This window comes from Euprymna scolopes, chromosome 16, assembly GCF_053919585.1.
Source record: "Euprymna scolopes isolate OS-2025 chromosome 16, ASM5391958v1, whole genome shotgun sequence".
NCBI classification, from domain to species: Eukaryota; Metazoa; Mollusca; class Cephalopoda; order Sepiida; family Sepiolidae; genus Euprymna; species Euprymna scolopes.
Window position 1 is genome coordinate 129,710,531 of NC_136497.1, and position 16,459 is coordinate 129,726,989.

At 32.4% G+C, this 16,459-nt stretch overlaps 1 protein-coding gene across 9 annotated transcripts in view; it reads left to right on the top strand.

Moving 5' to 3' along the window:
- LOC145296077 (uncharacterized) overlaps positions 1 to 16,459 on the top strand; it is a 500,956-nt gene that overhangs the window by 419,590 nt on the left and 64,907 nt on the right. For 5 of the 9 annotated variants that reach the window (XM_080142205.1, XM_080142206.1, XM_080142211.1 and 2 more), the window contains one exon: positions 5,838 to 5,947. The exons of the other annotated variants lie outside the window; for them this stretch is intronic. The gene's annotated coding sequence lies outside the window, so the exon portion shown is untranslated. The remainder of the gene's footprint in view (positions 1 to 5,837; positions 5,948 to 16,459) is intronic. 9 annotated transcript variants of the gene reach the window in all.

Consider the following 16,459-nt stretch of genomic DNA (forward strand, 5'->3'; position numbering starts at 1 on the left):
CACAATTAATCAACTGAGAACCACATCACTCTACATAAAAAAAACATAAGATATCAATGGATTTATTCCTGAGAATCCAAAGAAAGAAAATATGCTGTTATCATAGCCCTACTCATAATTGAAAACTGATCAATATTACCAGTTGTCGTCTCTGTAAGAGTACACAATCTTTTAAATATATTGGTTAAGAATGTTAATAACATGGTACAACAATAACCAATGAAATGTGCAGAATCAAAGTTTGATGTGTCATCCTAAACATTATTCACATTCAAGTTTTATGATCTGACATGAGCACCTCTTTTTTTTATTATTTATTTTTTTATTTATTTTTTTTTTTTTTAAATATATCTTGATTTCATTTTTTTTTCGCTTTTGTTTTTGGGACATTATTGTCTGACAAATGTTTTGAATATTTAATTCCAACAATACACCATAAATATTGGAATTGTTTTGTTTTTTACTTTTCTCTAATTTAATGAATAATTTTATTTGCAATATCTTTTGTGTTTAGACTATTCCTCCTTTGTTTATTTTATAAGATTAGAATTGATTTAAATTTCTGAAGCAAAATTCGGTATCATATTATAAACTCTGGTCGAGAAAGAACTTAATAAAATTGCTAGAAAGTAGATCTTGGTTTTGTCTTAAAATCCTCGCATTCTATACGTGATGCTTCTGACAAAAGGGGAAGAATTGCTGATTTTTTGGGTCAGAATCTATTCCATCTCAAACTTATTGTTGACTAGTTTTTGACCTTAACTAGTACATTTTTTTTTCAGCTATTTACATAAAGTGGCTTCATACTTTCCGGAGTGATTTTCATTAAGAAAAAAAAAAAAAAAAGACTCAAATATTATGGTTTTTATATGCGATTTAAAGGAAATGGTATTTTTAATGTTTGGTTTTTGACAGAATTCAAATACTAATAGAAACAGGCCACTTTACTGAAATAGAAAATCAACTAATAGAATCAAATCATTAGTTCTTATAAGTTTGTATGTTTCTATTTTTGTGTTTTTATTCATATTTGGATTCTTCAGACTACTGTTTTTATCTTCACAATGTTTCTGTCGATCTAACCTCCGACCGTCTTCAGGTGTATCTTGTCAAACTCCCAAGGCTTTCTGTATAACTCTGAAATCTGCACGGAATTTTGAACGGAATCCTTCATTTAATCCATGGGGGTAGCATGCTCTCGTTCCATCAGCCATAACTGAATAGATCTCCCAAGTAATTTGTATTTTGAGTGTTGCCAACGATGAGAATTGAACCTTCAACCTCCAGAAGAGTGTAACTTTACAATTGAATTGTACCAAGTGAAAATAAGAATCCAAATGATATAATTCTCATCTAAAAAAAATTCAGAAACTTAATATTAATTGTTTTAGTTTCAATAATTATTCTTCGATTCCAAGTGCCTGCACTGTCGACTTAGAGCCGCTTCAAAGAAACTTGTTGTTTATTAAAGTTCGTCGTCATCATTATCGTCATAATCTTCGTCATCGTCATCATCATCAACATCACCATCATCGTCGTTATCATTATCGTCATCATCATCGTCATCATAACATGCTGGTATTCATTAGACGGTTTTAAAAAAAATCAGCTTCCAAAATAAGTTATTTCTCGCCGAATCCATTTTTATCACATCTTCTCACGTTTTCCTTGGCCTATCTTTGTCAACTGAACCTGCTACCTCAACTGCTGTACACCTATTAACCAGTGCTTGGATTAGGAATTGGAAAAATTAGATCTTTTGGGGTTATCAGAATCAATATCATGATCAGAAAAATTTATGCCTGTTTTGTGATGCGAAAAACGATTTTCTTGTTTCATTTTTAGCTTTTGTTTAAAACTTAATTTTCCATTACAAAGGATGAAATAAATATCTCTATTTTGAACTGTCAGAATCCATATTTGTATCGGAATTAGAAATTTAAAAGGGAATCAGAATCCATATTTGTATCGGAATTAGAAATTTAAAAGGGAGTCAGAATCCATATTTGTATCGGAATTAGAAATTTAAAAGGGAGTCAGAATCCATATTTGTATCGGAATTAGAAATTTAAAGTCTTTAAAAGCTTGTTTTAAGTATCCCGACGGGGAAATAGGTGACCCACGGTAGCCTAGACACTAACTGTAGCAAACGGCTCTAACTTTGTTGAAATTCAAGAGAGAAAGAGGAAAACGGAAGTTATCCGGATCTGAAGTAACCGTTCTCCTGCCTTGCTCATAGAAAGGGCAGATAACCAATCCTACTGGCCCTGTCGGTGGGGCATTACAATACTTCCCCCTGCAGAGGGTAAAAGTCCCTCAATGGGGATCCTGGATATGACCTTAAACTATATCCAGTGGTGAGGCCTCAGCTTGTGGGCTTTGGGGAGTGTATAGCCACCCTTTAATTACGATTGCTCCCAGGTCCACTCTGACCCAGAGTGGTAGTACCTGTTAGGGTCCCAACTATGGGTTGAATAGAAACCAACATGAAAACAACAAATATATTCTATTAAAAAAAATTTTCTTCAAAATCTTTGGATTCGGCATTAAATAACCCAAAATGGGTTGATATGCCGTAAAACAAAAACAACCAACCAACCAATCCTACTATCCTCCAATTATAGTACTCAACAATATATATATATATATATATATATATATATATATATATATATATAAACTCAAATCTAACTATAATCTCTACTATTATATAAAAGTCAGTTTGTGTGTGTGTGAGTTTCTTCCTTATAGATTCTGAAACGGCTGAGCCTATCTTGTGCAAATTTCACACAAAGCGAATTCAAATTCCTAGCAGTGTTCTTAGATATGTTTTGTACAGAAATTCATCTGATAAGTATAAAAAAATTGAAAAGATTAGATCCTAAAAAAAAATTTTTCTTATAGATAAAAAAAGAATTTTTACATGGGGAATGTTTGTTACACTGGCAAGGGAGATAATAAAATCTTCACAAATCATTTCTTCTTAAAAAAACAGTTTATCTTAATTTTTTCTTAATGCGTTCAATTTACAATAAAAGAGGTACCATTTAAAATCGTTGCAAATCATTTCTTTGTATGTTTTAAAACTAAACATTAATCAGAAGTGACTTTTCCAGGGCATTTATCGTCAAGTCCAAATATCAGCCGACGTGATATTGTAAACAAACACATACAGAATTTGATGGACGACATTATCATTATTATTTAAAAAAATATTTTTTGCAAATTAGTCTAATAGGTAAATTATTCCTCGTAAAATATAATATTCAACAGAGGATTGATTCTATAATATATACGCAATCTGCATAAATTAAAATATCATGTTTAAGCATATTGTACGACCGGGCAACGCCGAGCATCCAGCTAGTTATAATACTAGCTCAATTTCTACAAACACATAATTAAAAACGTTAGAATTCTATGAGGTTCGGTATATTTTATGGAGTGATTCCAGTTTCTGATTGGTTGGTAGTAGAGCGCGGTTCCATTTGATTGGTGAGTTCTAATCACCCCTGTCTATGAATAGAATCTTCCAATTTTTTTGTAACCTTATCTCTCAAAAGGATACCAAAGTATTGCAACACTTAATATGGGAGAGAGTTATGAGAGGAAGATAACTAATTAGAAGGGACCATATCTCGCTTGTCCCTGTCGTCTCATCTGCGGAACAGAAGGAAGTCGAGAAGAGCAAACCATGTTGAATATAACGAAACTTCCATTTTAATAGTTCTAATTAGCTGTAATTGGCAATTAATCTACCAAGTGATCAAATTTATATTTCTATCATTTTCACTCTCTCTCTCTCTCTGTATGATATTTTATATGGTGTCTATAACATTCGTTTCCATCTCTCTCTCTCTCTCTCTCTCTCTCTCTCTCTCTCTCTTTCATTGTTTATTAGCAGGACATGTAGAAATTTCACAGAGGGCTCATTCATACGTAATATATTGATGTTAGCATTCTGTAGATGTTCAGTGTAAATGGAGACGCTCTGATATTATTGTAGCTCTTTTGTTAAAACTGCAAAAGTATTTATCTAAGCTAGCAGGGACGCCCGGCATAGCATGGTCATAAAGTACACTTAAATATGATAATTTTAATTTTTGCAGATTTCGTATATATTATTGTAGAGTTAATGTTCTATCAATTTTTATATGTTATAAAGTTGCGATTTCAAAAATTAAAAATATATCCATATGACTTGGATTCATCAGCTTGAATCAAAACCAAAACTTCCGAAGAATTCTTCGTAAAATTATTCATAAAAAAATAAATGACTTGAGTGCTTTCAGCTATAACCGAAACCAAAACTTATGAAGAATGGTAAAATTATTTATAAAAAATAAATGATTTGAGTGCCATCAGCTATAATTAAAACAGAAACAAAAACTTATGAAGAATTCTTGGTATAATTATTTATTACAAGATATGGAAGTCCATAACAATTAAACGATATTCACTCGGATATAAGCATGACACACAATAAATAACACACGTAGATTACCAAAGACAATAAAATTAACTTTATAATTCAAGACTGGAATAACAAATGGATATCACATCACAAAAATAATAATCTTAAAAAGAGAGATAGAAAGAGAAAATAGGGAAATACAGAGGGAAGATATAGCCAGTAGAAAGAGCGTATTTTCGATTAATACATTCTAAAAAAATTTAACTGGTTTTACAAACTCACTTTTTCCTGATTCAGTCAATCTAACCTGAGAATAAAATGATCGTTAATCAGAAGGAACCACATCTTGCTTATCACTGTCTTCTCGTCTGCAAAACAGAAACCGGAAGCTACAAAGAGCAGAGAATCTTGACCATAATCATAACTTAACAACCACTAGGTAGTGCTTGGTGTTGACAAACGCAGGTGTAAACATTTGGAGCCTTGCATTGATCAGGAATAAAAGAAAGACTGTTAGGTATTCATGACTGGTACTTGGTGGACAAGTCAGACATCGACTGAAGTTTATTTGTACCAAATATGGTTGGATTGCAGAAATTATTCTTTATTTTATCAACAATCTTATGGATTTATATAATTTGGATTCTTCGAACTACTATTTTCATTTTGAATGTTATTCACAAAACGTTTTGGTTGATATAACTTCTGATTTTCTTCAGGTGTATCTTGTTGAACTCTGGAATCTGTATGGAATTTTAAGCGGAACCATTTACTTAATCTGCAGGAGTAGCATGCTCTCATTCCTTCAGCCATAACTGGTTAAAAGTCCTAAATAATTCAGTCATGGCTGACAGAACAAGAGCATGCTATCCTCGTGGATGAAATAATGAATTCCGGTCCAAATTCCATGCAGATTCTCGAGTTCAAGAAAAATATTACCAAATTCAACAAGATGCACCTGAAAAAGGTCAAAGGGTACATTGACTGAAACGTTGCGAAAATAACACTCAAGATGAGAATACTAGTTCGAAGAATCCAGATAATACTAATATTCAATTCTCATCACCAAAATTCAAAAACCTAATTCCATGGGTGATTCCATTGGGGGCATTTACCCAAATTCACCCATTTGTCTTGAAACCTGATGAACCGCCCCTTAAGTAGACACTTTATGAAATCTCAACACTAACCTACAACGTACTGTACATGCAATAACCCTTATCCCTGAGTGGCTTCCGGGCCTTGATAAGTGGTGACCTCCTTGTAAAAAAAAAACAAAAAGAAAAAAACAAGATCGAACTTTCTTGTAACAACAAAGAACTACCTTTCTCACAATTAAATACTTTTTTTTTTTTTTTTTTTTTTGGCTGGGAGTTGCTTCTACCTTCCTTCTATCCTACCTTCCTTCCTTCCTTCCTTCCAGATTGAAAGATTCCCTGATGGGGGTCCCTAAATGAGTCGAACCAATCAAAATACTGTGGTTTATTAAAAAGAGACTTCAAGATGTGAGCAGAAAATGTCAAGATCTCACAGGTACCTAACACTTTTTTTTTTGTATTTTAGTACGATCCTCAGCATGACCTCTTGACCTTTTCTTCACTTTTCTGCACATCAGCATGGGATCACGTCAAATACTTCATTCTCGTTAGTTTTTTTCTTTCTTTTTTCCTTTTTTCTCTTTTTTTTCCTTTTTCTTTTCGTATTTTTTGTTTTTTTCCTTTTTATTTTGTCTTTTTTTCCGTTTATTCATTCCTTTGATTTTTATCTTTACTTTCTATCCTTTTCTTTCATTTTCTTTTTCTTACATTTTCTTTTTAATTTTAATTTTTAATTAAAAATTTCTTAATTTTCTTTAATTTAAATTTTTCTCATTCTTTCTAAATTTTTTAATATTTGTTTTTTAATTTTTTTCTTAATTTTCTATTTTTTTTTTTTAAATTTTTCTTTCTGAATTTTGCTTTTCCTGATTTTTCCTTTTTCATTCTTAATTTTTCTTTTTCTTAATTTTTTTCTTTTTCTTAATTTTTTTCTTTTTCTTTCTTGATTTTTCTTTTTCTTGATTTTTCTTTTTCTTGATTTTTCTTTTTCTTGATTTTTCTTTTTCTTGATTTTTCTTTTTCTTGATTTTTCTTTTTCTTGATTTTTCTTTTTCTTGATTTTTCTTTTTCTTAATTTTTCTTTTTCTTAATTTATCCTTTTATTTCTTCAGTTTCTTTTTTTATTTCTTCAGTTTCTTTTTTCTTAAATTTCTTTTTCTTTTATTTTTCTATTTTCTTTCTTTATTTTTCTTTTTTCTTTTTAAATTTAAAAAATTTTCTTTTTTGTAATTTTTCTTTTCTTTCTTTTTAATTTTTCTTTTCTTTCTTTTTAATTTTTCTCTTTTTTATTTTTCCTTTTCGGTTTTTCTTCTTTTTTTTTTTCAATCTACTGTTTTTTTTTGTTTTTTTTTACACGTAGCTGTACTAGTTGTTTTGGTATTTGTATGCCTAAGAAAAAGTACGAATATAATCTTGTGTTCATTTTCGTTGAATATTATTTTTAATCCTTTTCAAACAAATATCTAAATGTCTTCCACAAATTTTGCATGAAACTATTTTCCTAAAACCGCACAGATGTTGCAGAATCTGTCCTAGTTATATTCTTACTAGAATGATGTAGTTATGGTTTGACATTGCAAAGAGCAAAACTTGCCCATATTCAGTAAACTTTTTATTCAATGTTAATTTATCTACAATTCTAATATTTCTTTTGTCTGTCTGTCCTGGCTTGTTTAATTTTCCTTCAATATCAGTTTTATTTGTTATCTTAAATGCTATTTAGGTCCAACATCTATTATAAATCTCAGTTGTTCGTGTGTTTATGTTTGTCTGTCTGCTAAATACTATTATCATCTGCATCGAACCAGCATGAGCCTGATAGCGTTAAAGCGATCTCTCCAATATATAATATCGAAAAATTAGGAAAAAATCGTTGTTTCATATAGAAATGTTGTTTTGTTTGAAAAGGGGGGGGGGGTCAGGTAAAAATCTTGGTTTTTTTTATGCTATTTGTTAATTGCGCATGCACGAACAGTCGATTTGTTGTTTAGTTTTAAAAAGCTAAATTTGCAATGTGATAACATGTGACATCTTGGCCTGATTGATAGTGTTTGCTAACGAACTTAGGTTTTGCAAGTTCACGTTCACCACGCTGCATTTTTTTTTTTTCTTTTAATAACATGGTGAGATTTTCTTTCAGTTGAAGTTCACAGAAATCAAGTGCCTCCCCCCCCCTCCTTATCTGGGGCTAACATTTGAATATCTATGTATCTCATATAATTTGAATGTTCCATTAAAGTTCTATATCTAACAAAAACAGAGTTACTAATGAAATTGACAACATAATTTTCTTCTCCCTAATTAACCATTTAACTATGTTATAGTATATCTTTCTTATTTCTTGGTTTTACTGGATTCCAGGACACCAATTCATCTAGTCTGATTGTAAAAGCCAGTATGATCTTATTTACATCACGAATGTGATTTTAAATATTTGGTCAGAGTTTACTTCTAGGGAAAAGTATCCTCATGCCAGGTTGTTCTGACAAACCCGCGTATATAGAGGCACTAGCCACTCGAGGATAGTATCTAGTAGGGATTTTTTTTTTTTTTTTTTTTAAATTTTTTTTTTAATTCAATTTTCACCCCAAACAAGGCACAGTGCCACTTTGAAGCAGGGGGCTACTATTAGGGAATTAATTAGCGGGGTCATTATGAAGGGAGAAGAGTAGAAAGATGTTTGTTAACATTACACTTGAACTTCTGCATATCATTGCAGTTGGGAAAGCAGAATCCCGGAAGGGAGTTCCAAAGATCCGCAGTTCTGGGGAAGAAACTATTGGAGTAAAAGGCTTTCTTGCACCTAGGGATCTCCACTGTAAAGGGATGAGACTTAGTAGCTTGTCGGGTTTGTCGGGGGTAGTTACGTCGGGGAGGTACAAGTGTTTGCAGTTCGTCAGAGCATTCACCATTAAAGTATTTGTAGAACAGGCAGAGGGATGCAACATCTCGTCGATGGGACAGAGGTTGAAGCCTAGATGACAGTTCAGGACCTATCAGGTTGGCGACTCTTTTTTGAACCCTGTCCAGGAGCGAGAGACAAGCAGCAGATGCACCAGCCCAGATGTGACAACAGTACTCCATACATGGGCGAATGGTTGCCTTATAGAGATATAGGATACTGGCAGGCGTAAGTAGTTTTCTAGCACGGTAGAGGGAGCCAACCTTCCTTGCAGCAGCCTTGGCAATGCTCTCAATGTATCTATTCCAGTTCATATTCCCTGTAAACGTTAGGCCGAGGAGTTTAAAAGAAGTACTTTCAGGCAATGTGTTCTTGGCCATTCAAGTTATCTCCAGTATCTCCAAATTTCTGTCTGTGTTTGACTGTGTCTAATTGGTTTGGTAAAACGAAAAGCATATTTTGAATCAAGATATGTATATATTTAAAGTGATGGTTGTGTAGTTCCAACGAGAGAAAAAAATGTATATTTAAGAGTGTAGCCCTCAACAATTGTTGGTTTTTTAGCCTTTTATCATATTTTTATTTAAAAATATTTTTTATAACGCGTTTCAAGCTTTGTTTCGCACTCTTCAGAGATTTTCGTAAAAATGTTATTTTTTTAAATGAGTTTTAAGTTATTTTTACATCTGCTGATACTAAATGTGTTTTTCAGAGTGATGTGGTCTCAGACATTCTGTCCCCAACAGTAAGTGTTGGTAGTGTCCAGTCAGAGTTAAGTTCAAAGAGGGGGCTTTTGGTCAATTTGGTGAAAGTTTTTATGTTTTTTTTTATGACTTTCTTTTTTGATGTATAGCACATACTCACACACATACATACATACATACACATATACACACACATATGCACGCAGGTATATATACATATGCACAGAAATATATGTAGGAGCATACATATATACATACCCACCTACACACTCACACACATCCACCTACTAACGTATCACGCACATATTGGTTGAAAAAATTTTTTTTTGTCTTTCACAATCAAAACACACATGCGTACATGTACTTAATCATTCAAACATAAGTACACGCATGCACACACACAAATAAGATGGAGAATAGGTAGGAGGTGATATACACACACACACATATATATATATATATATACATGCACACACGCACACATATGTACATACATGTATGCACATACACACTCACATACATACACATATGTATGCAGGCACACACATATACATACATACACACACATGCATATATGTAGAGACATATGCAGGGGTTCACACATACGCATACATTCATATGCACACATACACACCTGAATACATTTATCCACCTATATATATGCATATATATATATATATATATACACACACACATATACAGATGCGTATACATTCACCCACCCATATATATGGACACACACACACACACACACATGCATATTCATACACCCATACCTCACATATATATTGGTTGAAGTTTTCTTTCTTTCCTAATCCAAGCACGTATGCATACATGTATTCAGTCACCCAAACATAAGTGCACGCACACACACAAACAAGATGGAGGATAGATAACAGATGATATATATACTCACACACATACACGAATACATACACATACACATATATATATATATATATATATATATATATATATACACACACATGTGTGTACATACACAAGTATAATTTCTAATTGTTTTAGTTCAGGGAAATGGTATTATACTGGATGTGGATGTGTGCGCGTGCTTTATTGTGCTTGTTTTGTTTCGTGTGTGAGGGTGCACATTTACCCAAGTATGCATGCGTGCAATGCATTTTGTGTTTTGCCTATTTATGTGTATAATTATTGGGATATGTTAAAAGCGGGGTTGAACTTTGCTATGAAGTTTTTTTCTTGTGTTATTAAGTAGAAGTAGTTGTCAGTTTGGAAGATGGGCATTAGCTCGAATTTGCCTCACTGCATATGCTGTGATACGTGCAGGTGTCTATTTTCCGTGATTTTGATGTTGGATCAGTGTAGGGCTACTCTATTACTAAGGTTTTTTGTGGCGCCTATGTAGGATTTATCGCATGCTGCACATTTTATTACATAGATCACGTTTTTTGAGGTGCGATCTAGGTTTTTTTTAATTTTGAATGTTTGCATGGGGGTTCGTAAATGTGTATGTGTTTCCCTCTAATATTATGTTGCAGACTCCACATCGTTGTTTGTTGCATTTTGTGACTCCTTTTGTTGTCTTGATTGAGTTTGGATGAAGTAAGAATGCGTTTTAGGTTTTCGGGTTGGCGTTTGCTTTTTATTATTTTTGTTGTTTTAAGGAAGTTCTTTAGTTTGCTGTTTTGGTTAAGTAGGACGCTGTTTTTCGTTATCTCTGAAAAGCTCTGGGTTGTTTGTATTGTGTGTGGAGACGTATGTTAGGATTTGTTCTTTGTTTCGTTCTTTAGATGTTCTCAAATCTTCTACTGGTATATTTATCGCAAGTTGAATCCTTTCTTGAAGTTTTACATTTGGATTTTACCGTCACTGGATTTTTTATCTTCCACCAGACTATCCATTCGTGTGTAATCACTTTTTTCTTTACCATATTCCCTCTGCTTCACTTTTTTTGTTTTCAAGTAAGATCTTTGACTTACTTGTTGTTTCATCAAATACTTCTGCATGCAAAATCCGATCCCACATTTTGCTAATTCCTACCCTCTGATGAGAAGGAAAGTATTTCTTCGAAATTCTGCGGATTAAGGAGTATCCATTTATCAAGTGTTTCTTTTTGAGATTATATATATTTTTAACTCATTTCAAAGTGTTTTTTAACATATTTTATTAACTGTTTGCTCATATATATATATATATATATATATATATATATATATATATATATATATATGCGATTAAAGAATTTTAAAAAAAATTGATAAAAAAAGATTTACGTATTTTTTTATATTTTGATTTTAAGGGGGTGAAAAAAAATAATAAATATAAAATATAATTGAAAATTGTATCGATTCTGTGCTTCCATATCTAAATTGAGAGATGCGGGTGCCAACTTCCGGTGTGTTTAAAAGTTAGTGTCTCCTTTTATGTACCGTTACTGTTGTCTTTTTTTCTTTTTTTTCTTTTTTTTTTCATGATATACATCCAACACATATACGTCACTCATATAGATTAATTCCAATATCAATGTATATGTATAGATAGTTCGTGTTCATATTTTTGAATAATTATAATGATTAAAGCATAATGTGTTGGGTGAATATTATTAAAAAATGTTCTAATTGTGAATACTGGATTGCTGTATAAGGCCTTTTTCATGGGCTGTTATGAGTTGTCTGGCGGGTATGTTTATAATTAAAAACCATTATAAATTTAAATACCGGCTTTGGACCGAAACAATTATACACAAGTTTGTTCGTTTTTTTCAAATAAAATCCGAAATTTTTAAATGAACAATTAAAATATGTCACTGAATAAGCGGTAAAAATTTAAGAAATATTTATAGCTCTAGTATTAAACTATTGAAATATTTATAGCTCTAGTATTAAACTATTGAACTGTTTAGAACTTTATTTACTAATATAGTTAATCTATATATAAAAGTGAAAATTGTGTGTGTGTGTGTGTACATTTCCCTACTAAATAACTCTGTCAATTTTCGAGTCTAGAAACTCGAGATTTAACATAAAGGGTATCGATATTTGGAGAAATCTTATTAATCAGTTTTCGGCCCAAAATTTGGCTGTCAGGGTGTCAAAGTTCAACGATTTGATGTTTGAAAATTCTCCCAAACTCCTCCGCCAATTTTGGGTCAAAACACTTGAAATTTTAAATGTAGGTTACTTGGACATGAATCAAACTTTTTAATTTGATTTGAGCCCCAAAAATGTTTTTAAAAAATTTACCTCTGCGGTCTCTATCAAATTACTCAGCCAATTTCTGGTCTAAACATTTGAAATTTTACATAAAGGGTATTCAGAGATAGGGCAAGCTTTATAATTGGTTTGGGTAGAAAATTTGAGCTGCCAAGGAATCAAAGTTCAAAAGAGTTGACCTTTGCAGTATCTAGCAAACTACTCAGCCAATTTTGGGTCTGAACATTTCAAATCTATAAATAACGGTATTCAGACATGTAGCAAGCATTTTAATCAGTTTTGGGGCAAAAATTTGGCTGCCAAAAGGTCAAAGTTGAAAGAGTTGACCTTTGCGGATTCTACCAAATTTCTCTGCTAATTTTGAAATTTTAGATGTAGGTAACTTGGACATGGGTGAAACTTTGTATTTTGATGCGAGACCAAAATAATAAATGTTAAGGTGTCAAAATTGGGGTCAAAGTTTTTTTAAAATTACCTTTGCGGTCTCTATGTAATTACTCAGACAATTTTTGGTCTAAACATTTGAAATCTTACATAAAGTGTATTCACACGTAGGGCAAGTTATGAACAGTACATAGGGCCCGAGCAAAGCCGGGCTGAACTGCTAGTTTTGACCAAAGTTAACATTAGTGCAACCTAATATATAGTAATATATTGTAATATATAGTAATATATTGTAATATATAGTAATATATTGTAATATATAGTAATATATAGTAATATATAGTAATATATAGTAATATATAGTAATATATAGTAATATATTGTAATATATTGTAATATATAGTAATATATTGTAATATATAGTGATTCTATTGTTGTTGCCTGGATGTTTATACAATGAAACTCAAATGTTTATAACATCTGCATGAATTAAAATACCATGTTTAAGCGTGAGCAAATATATATATATATATATATATATATATATATATATATATACAGGGTGTTTCAAAAGTCTTGGGAACATTACAAATGCGTATATCTCATGAACTATTCCAGGTAGAAAAATGAAACTGGTGTCATTTTAAAGCTTGCTTAATCAAGTTTTTGGTCATACTAATGATTTTCGTCTTATCTTTCCATGTGCAGTAATGGCGTTCTCTAAACAAGACAAGGCGTTTTGCGTCCTCCAATTTGCAATGAAATTTAAAAAAGAAGTCCCTGAAAGGAAACCCATTGTCAGATGGCATGCTAAATTTGTGAAAGATGGGTGTTTGTGCCAAGTAAGCGAACAGGTCGCCCTTCAACTTCAGAAGATGCAGTTGAGCAAGTCCGGAAGCCTTTCAGCAGAGCCCCCGTAAATCAGTGAGAAGAGCCAGCAGGGAACTTCAGCTTGCTCCAGCAACTGTCTGGCGTGTCTTAAGGAAACGACTGCAAATGGTACCTTACAAGCTCAAGTTGGTCCAAAAGTTGAAGGACACTGATAAGCCACTTCGCCGTGACTTTTGCATTGCAATGCAAGAGAAGTTGGAAGATAACGGCTTTGATGACCGGCTTGTTTTTAGCGATGAGGCGACCTTCTATCTGAATGGCAAAGTTAACAAGCATAGCACTCGCATATGGGGTACTGAGTGTGACTTTTTCCTTTGGGGCTTTGTCAAGCAACAAGTCTATGTGCCGCCCCTTCCAAGAGATATTGACGAACTAAAGGCTCGAATAACGGCAGTTGTGGGAACCATTGACGTCAAGATGCTGGAACGCGTTTGGCAGGAAATTGACTATCGACTAGATGTCTGCCGTGTGACGAATGGTGCTCATATTGAGCAAGTTTGAAGATTCCCCACAAAACTTGAAACTTTAACCTTTCCAACGGTACCAATTTCATTTTTTAACTCCTAATAGTTTTTGAGTTATTAAAAATCTTTATGTTCCCAAGACTTTTGAAACACCCTGTATATATATATATATATATATATATATATATATATATATAACTGTATTCAAATAAATCTGTATTGTCTATTATAAGTTGGCTAGGTTTATCCACAAGTTAATTCGGCTGATAGATCAATAAAGTTCTCTATTAAATAAGTGAATAGTACAATACTAAAGCTATATAAAAACAATTTTGTTAAAAAGAATAGACACAGAAATATTTATTCATTTTCAAAATGTTGGTCATATATTTGTAACATTTTGCGTGCCAATTGTTTCAGCCCCCAGTGTTGGCATACAAGTATATAATAGTTCATTGATTATAATTTTGCACAACTAGGCCTCGTCGGCACGTGGGGAAAACCAATTTGTCAAGCGTTTCAGCCCATGAATCAGGACTTTTATTAACACAATGGGTATTCATTTTTAATTAATCTTTTTTTCTTTTTATTTTTTTATACACATCACATAAAGTATCAATCATACTTTATCTGCATTTTAAACTGAAACACATTTGCTTTACAATAATTCCTCAGATTCTGTAATCGTCAGTATTTCTTTTCTTTCTTATATATATATATATACTAGCCCTGGTGCCCAGCGTTGCCTGCCGGGTGTTGGAGGTGCAAAAAGAAAAAGTGGTAGTAGGCAGAAAGGCTCGAACCCATACCGTGAAGGAGGAAAAGGGGTCAAAGTTTTAAAAAGATTTACCTCTACGGTCTCTATATATATATAAAAAATAAAAAAAAATTGACATCTTTGTTGTTGCCCCATCTACAAACCGAAAACGTCAATCAAAAAGAGGCGACGACTTTCGAAAATATCGTCAAAAAAACGACCCCTCCCAGTAGAAAGGGCCCAGTTGAGGGTGATGGAATTAATGTTTTTAGCCAATTTTTCGATATTTGCCGTCTGAGAGATTGAGCTTCAAAACGATATAATTCTCATGAAAATCCGTCGCCTCTGTCAAAAGTTTTAGGCAGACATACAAACATACATACACTTAAACAGGCAGGTGAGATTTATATTATAGGTATAAGAAAAACTAATCAAAGTTTACAAGAAAATTTATTGTTCAACAGAATAGTTTAAAGGAAAGTGTATTAAGAACTCCTTAATCCACAGAATTTCAAAGAATTTTGGCTCTCTATAAAAATTGAACCTAATAAGTAGACCTAACTTTATAGAGATTTCACTTAACCTTAACTCTGAAACTTGCAGCTAAACCTTACACTTTTATATGTTCATAAGTTCTCTAATCATTCTCATTTAATTATCTATAATATAAATTTCACCTGTCTTTTGAAATGTATGTGTGTATGTAAGTATGTATGTATGTATGTATGTATATCTCGCAAAAACTTTTGACAGAGGCGACGGATTTTCATGGGATCAGTATCAGTATTTTGAAGCTTGACCCTTCGGATGACAAATATCAAAAAATTGGCTAAAAACATTAATTCCTTCACCCTCAACTAGCCACTTTTCTACATGGAGGGGATCGTTTTTTCGCCAATATTTTTGAAAGTCATCGCCTCTTTTCGATTGTCTAGCCTTAATTTAAACCTACATCACTTTCAGTTTGGCGATGGATGCAACAGCTAACACATCAGTTTTTTTTTTTTTTTACTTTCTTTTCCTCCTTCGTGGTACGGGTTCGAGCCTGCCTGCCTATCTAAAAAATATAAAAGCCCACAATAACATATTGAGCAAGTTTCTAACAGTATTTTGTATATATTTTTTTTATTTTTTAACTCAGTTTCCCAACAGAGAGTCCGGCATCATTTTAAATTTTCCAATAAATATGTAAACATTCGAGTAAATTCGAGCTGAATAAAAATGTTACACTAAATAAAAACATTAAAAAAATATCCGGTTAGGTAGAAAAGTAACTTATCTTGCCTTTCATAACATTTATTTGTTATATATTTGTTTTCTGACAACTTTTTTGAATCTATGTGTACAGTAATATAAAACGTAAAAACTAATATCCCAAGAGGTTTTTCAATATTGTTGAAAAATCATTCAAGTATCCCTGTAGATACAGCACTTTACTTAACAAAAACTCCAAGATATATGTTACAATGCCTAACTTGACCCAGACGATTATGGCATCTAATAACAAGGAAATTTAAGAAGCCCAGGCAATCTCTTTTCCTCTAGCCAAGAATTGTCAAAAAAAGGGTGAATGCCCCCTCGGCAATAACTGCATACATAAGGATGTGATTTATTCTTGTACTGTAACTGAGATACCTTCTAAATCCCCTGAATAA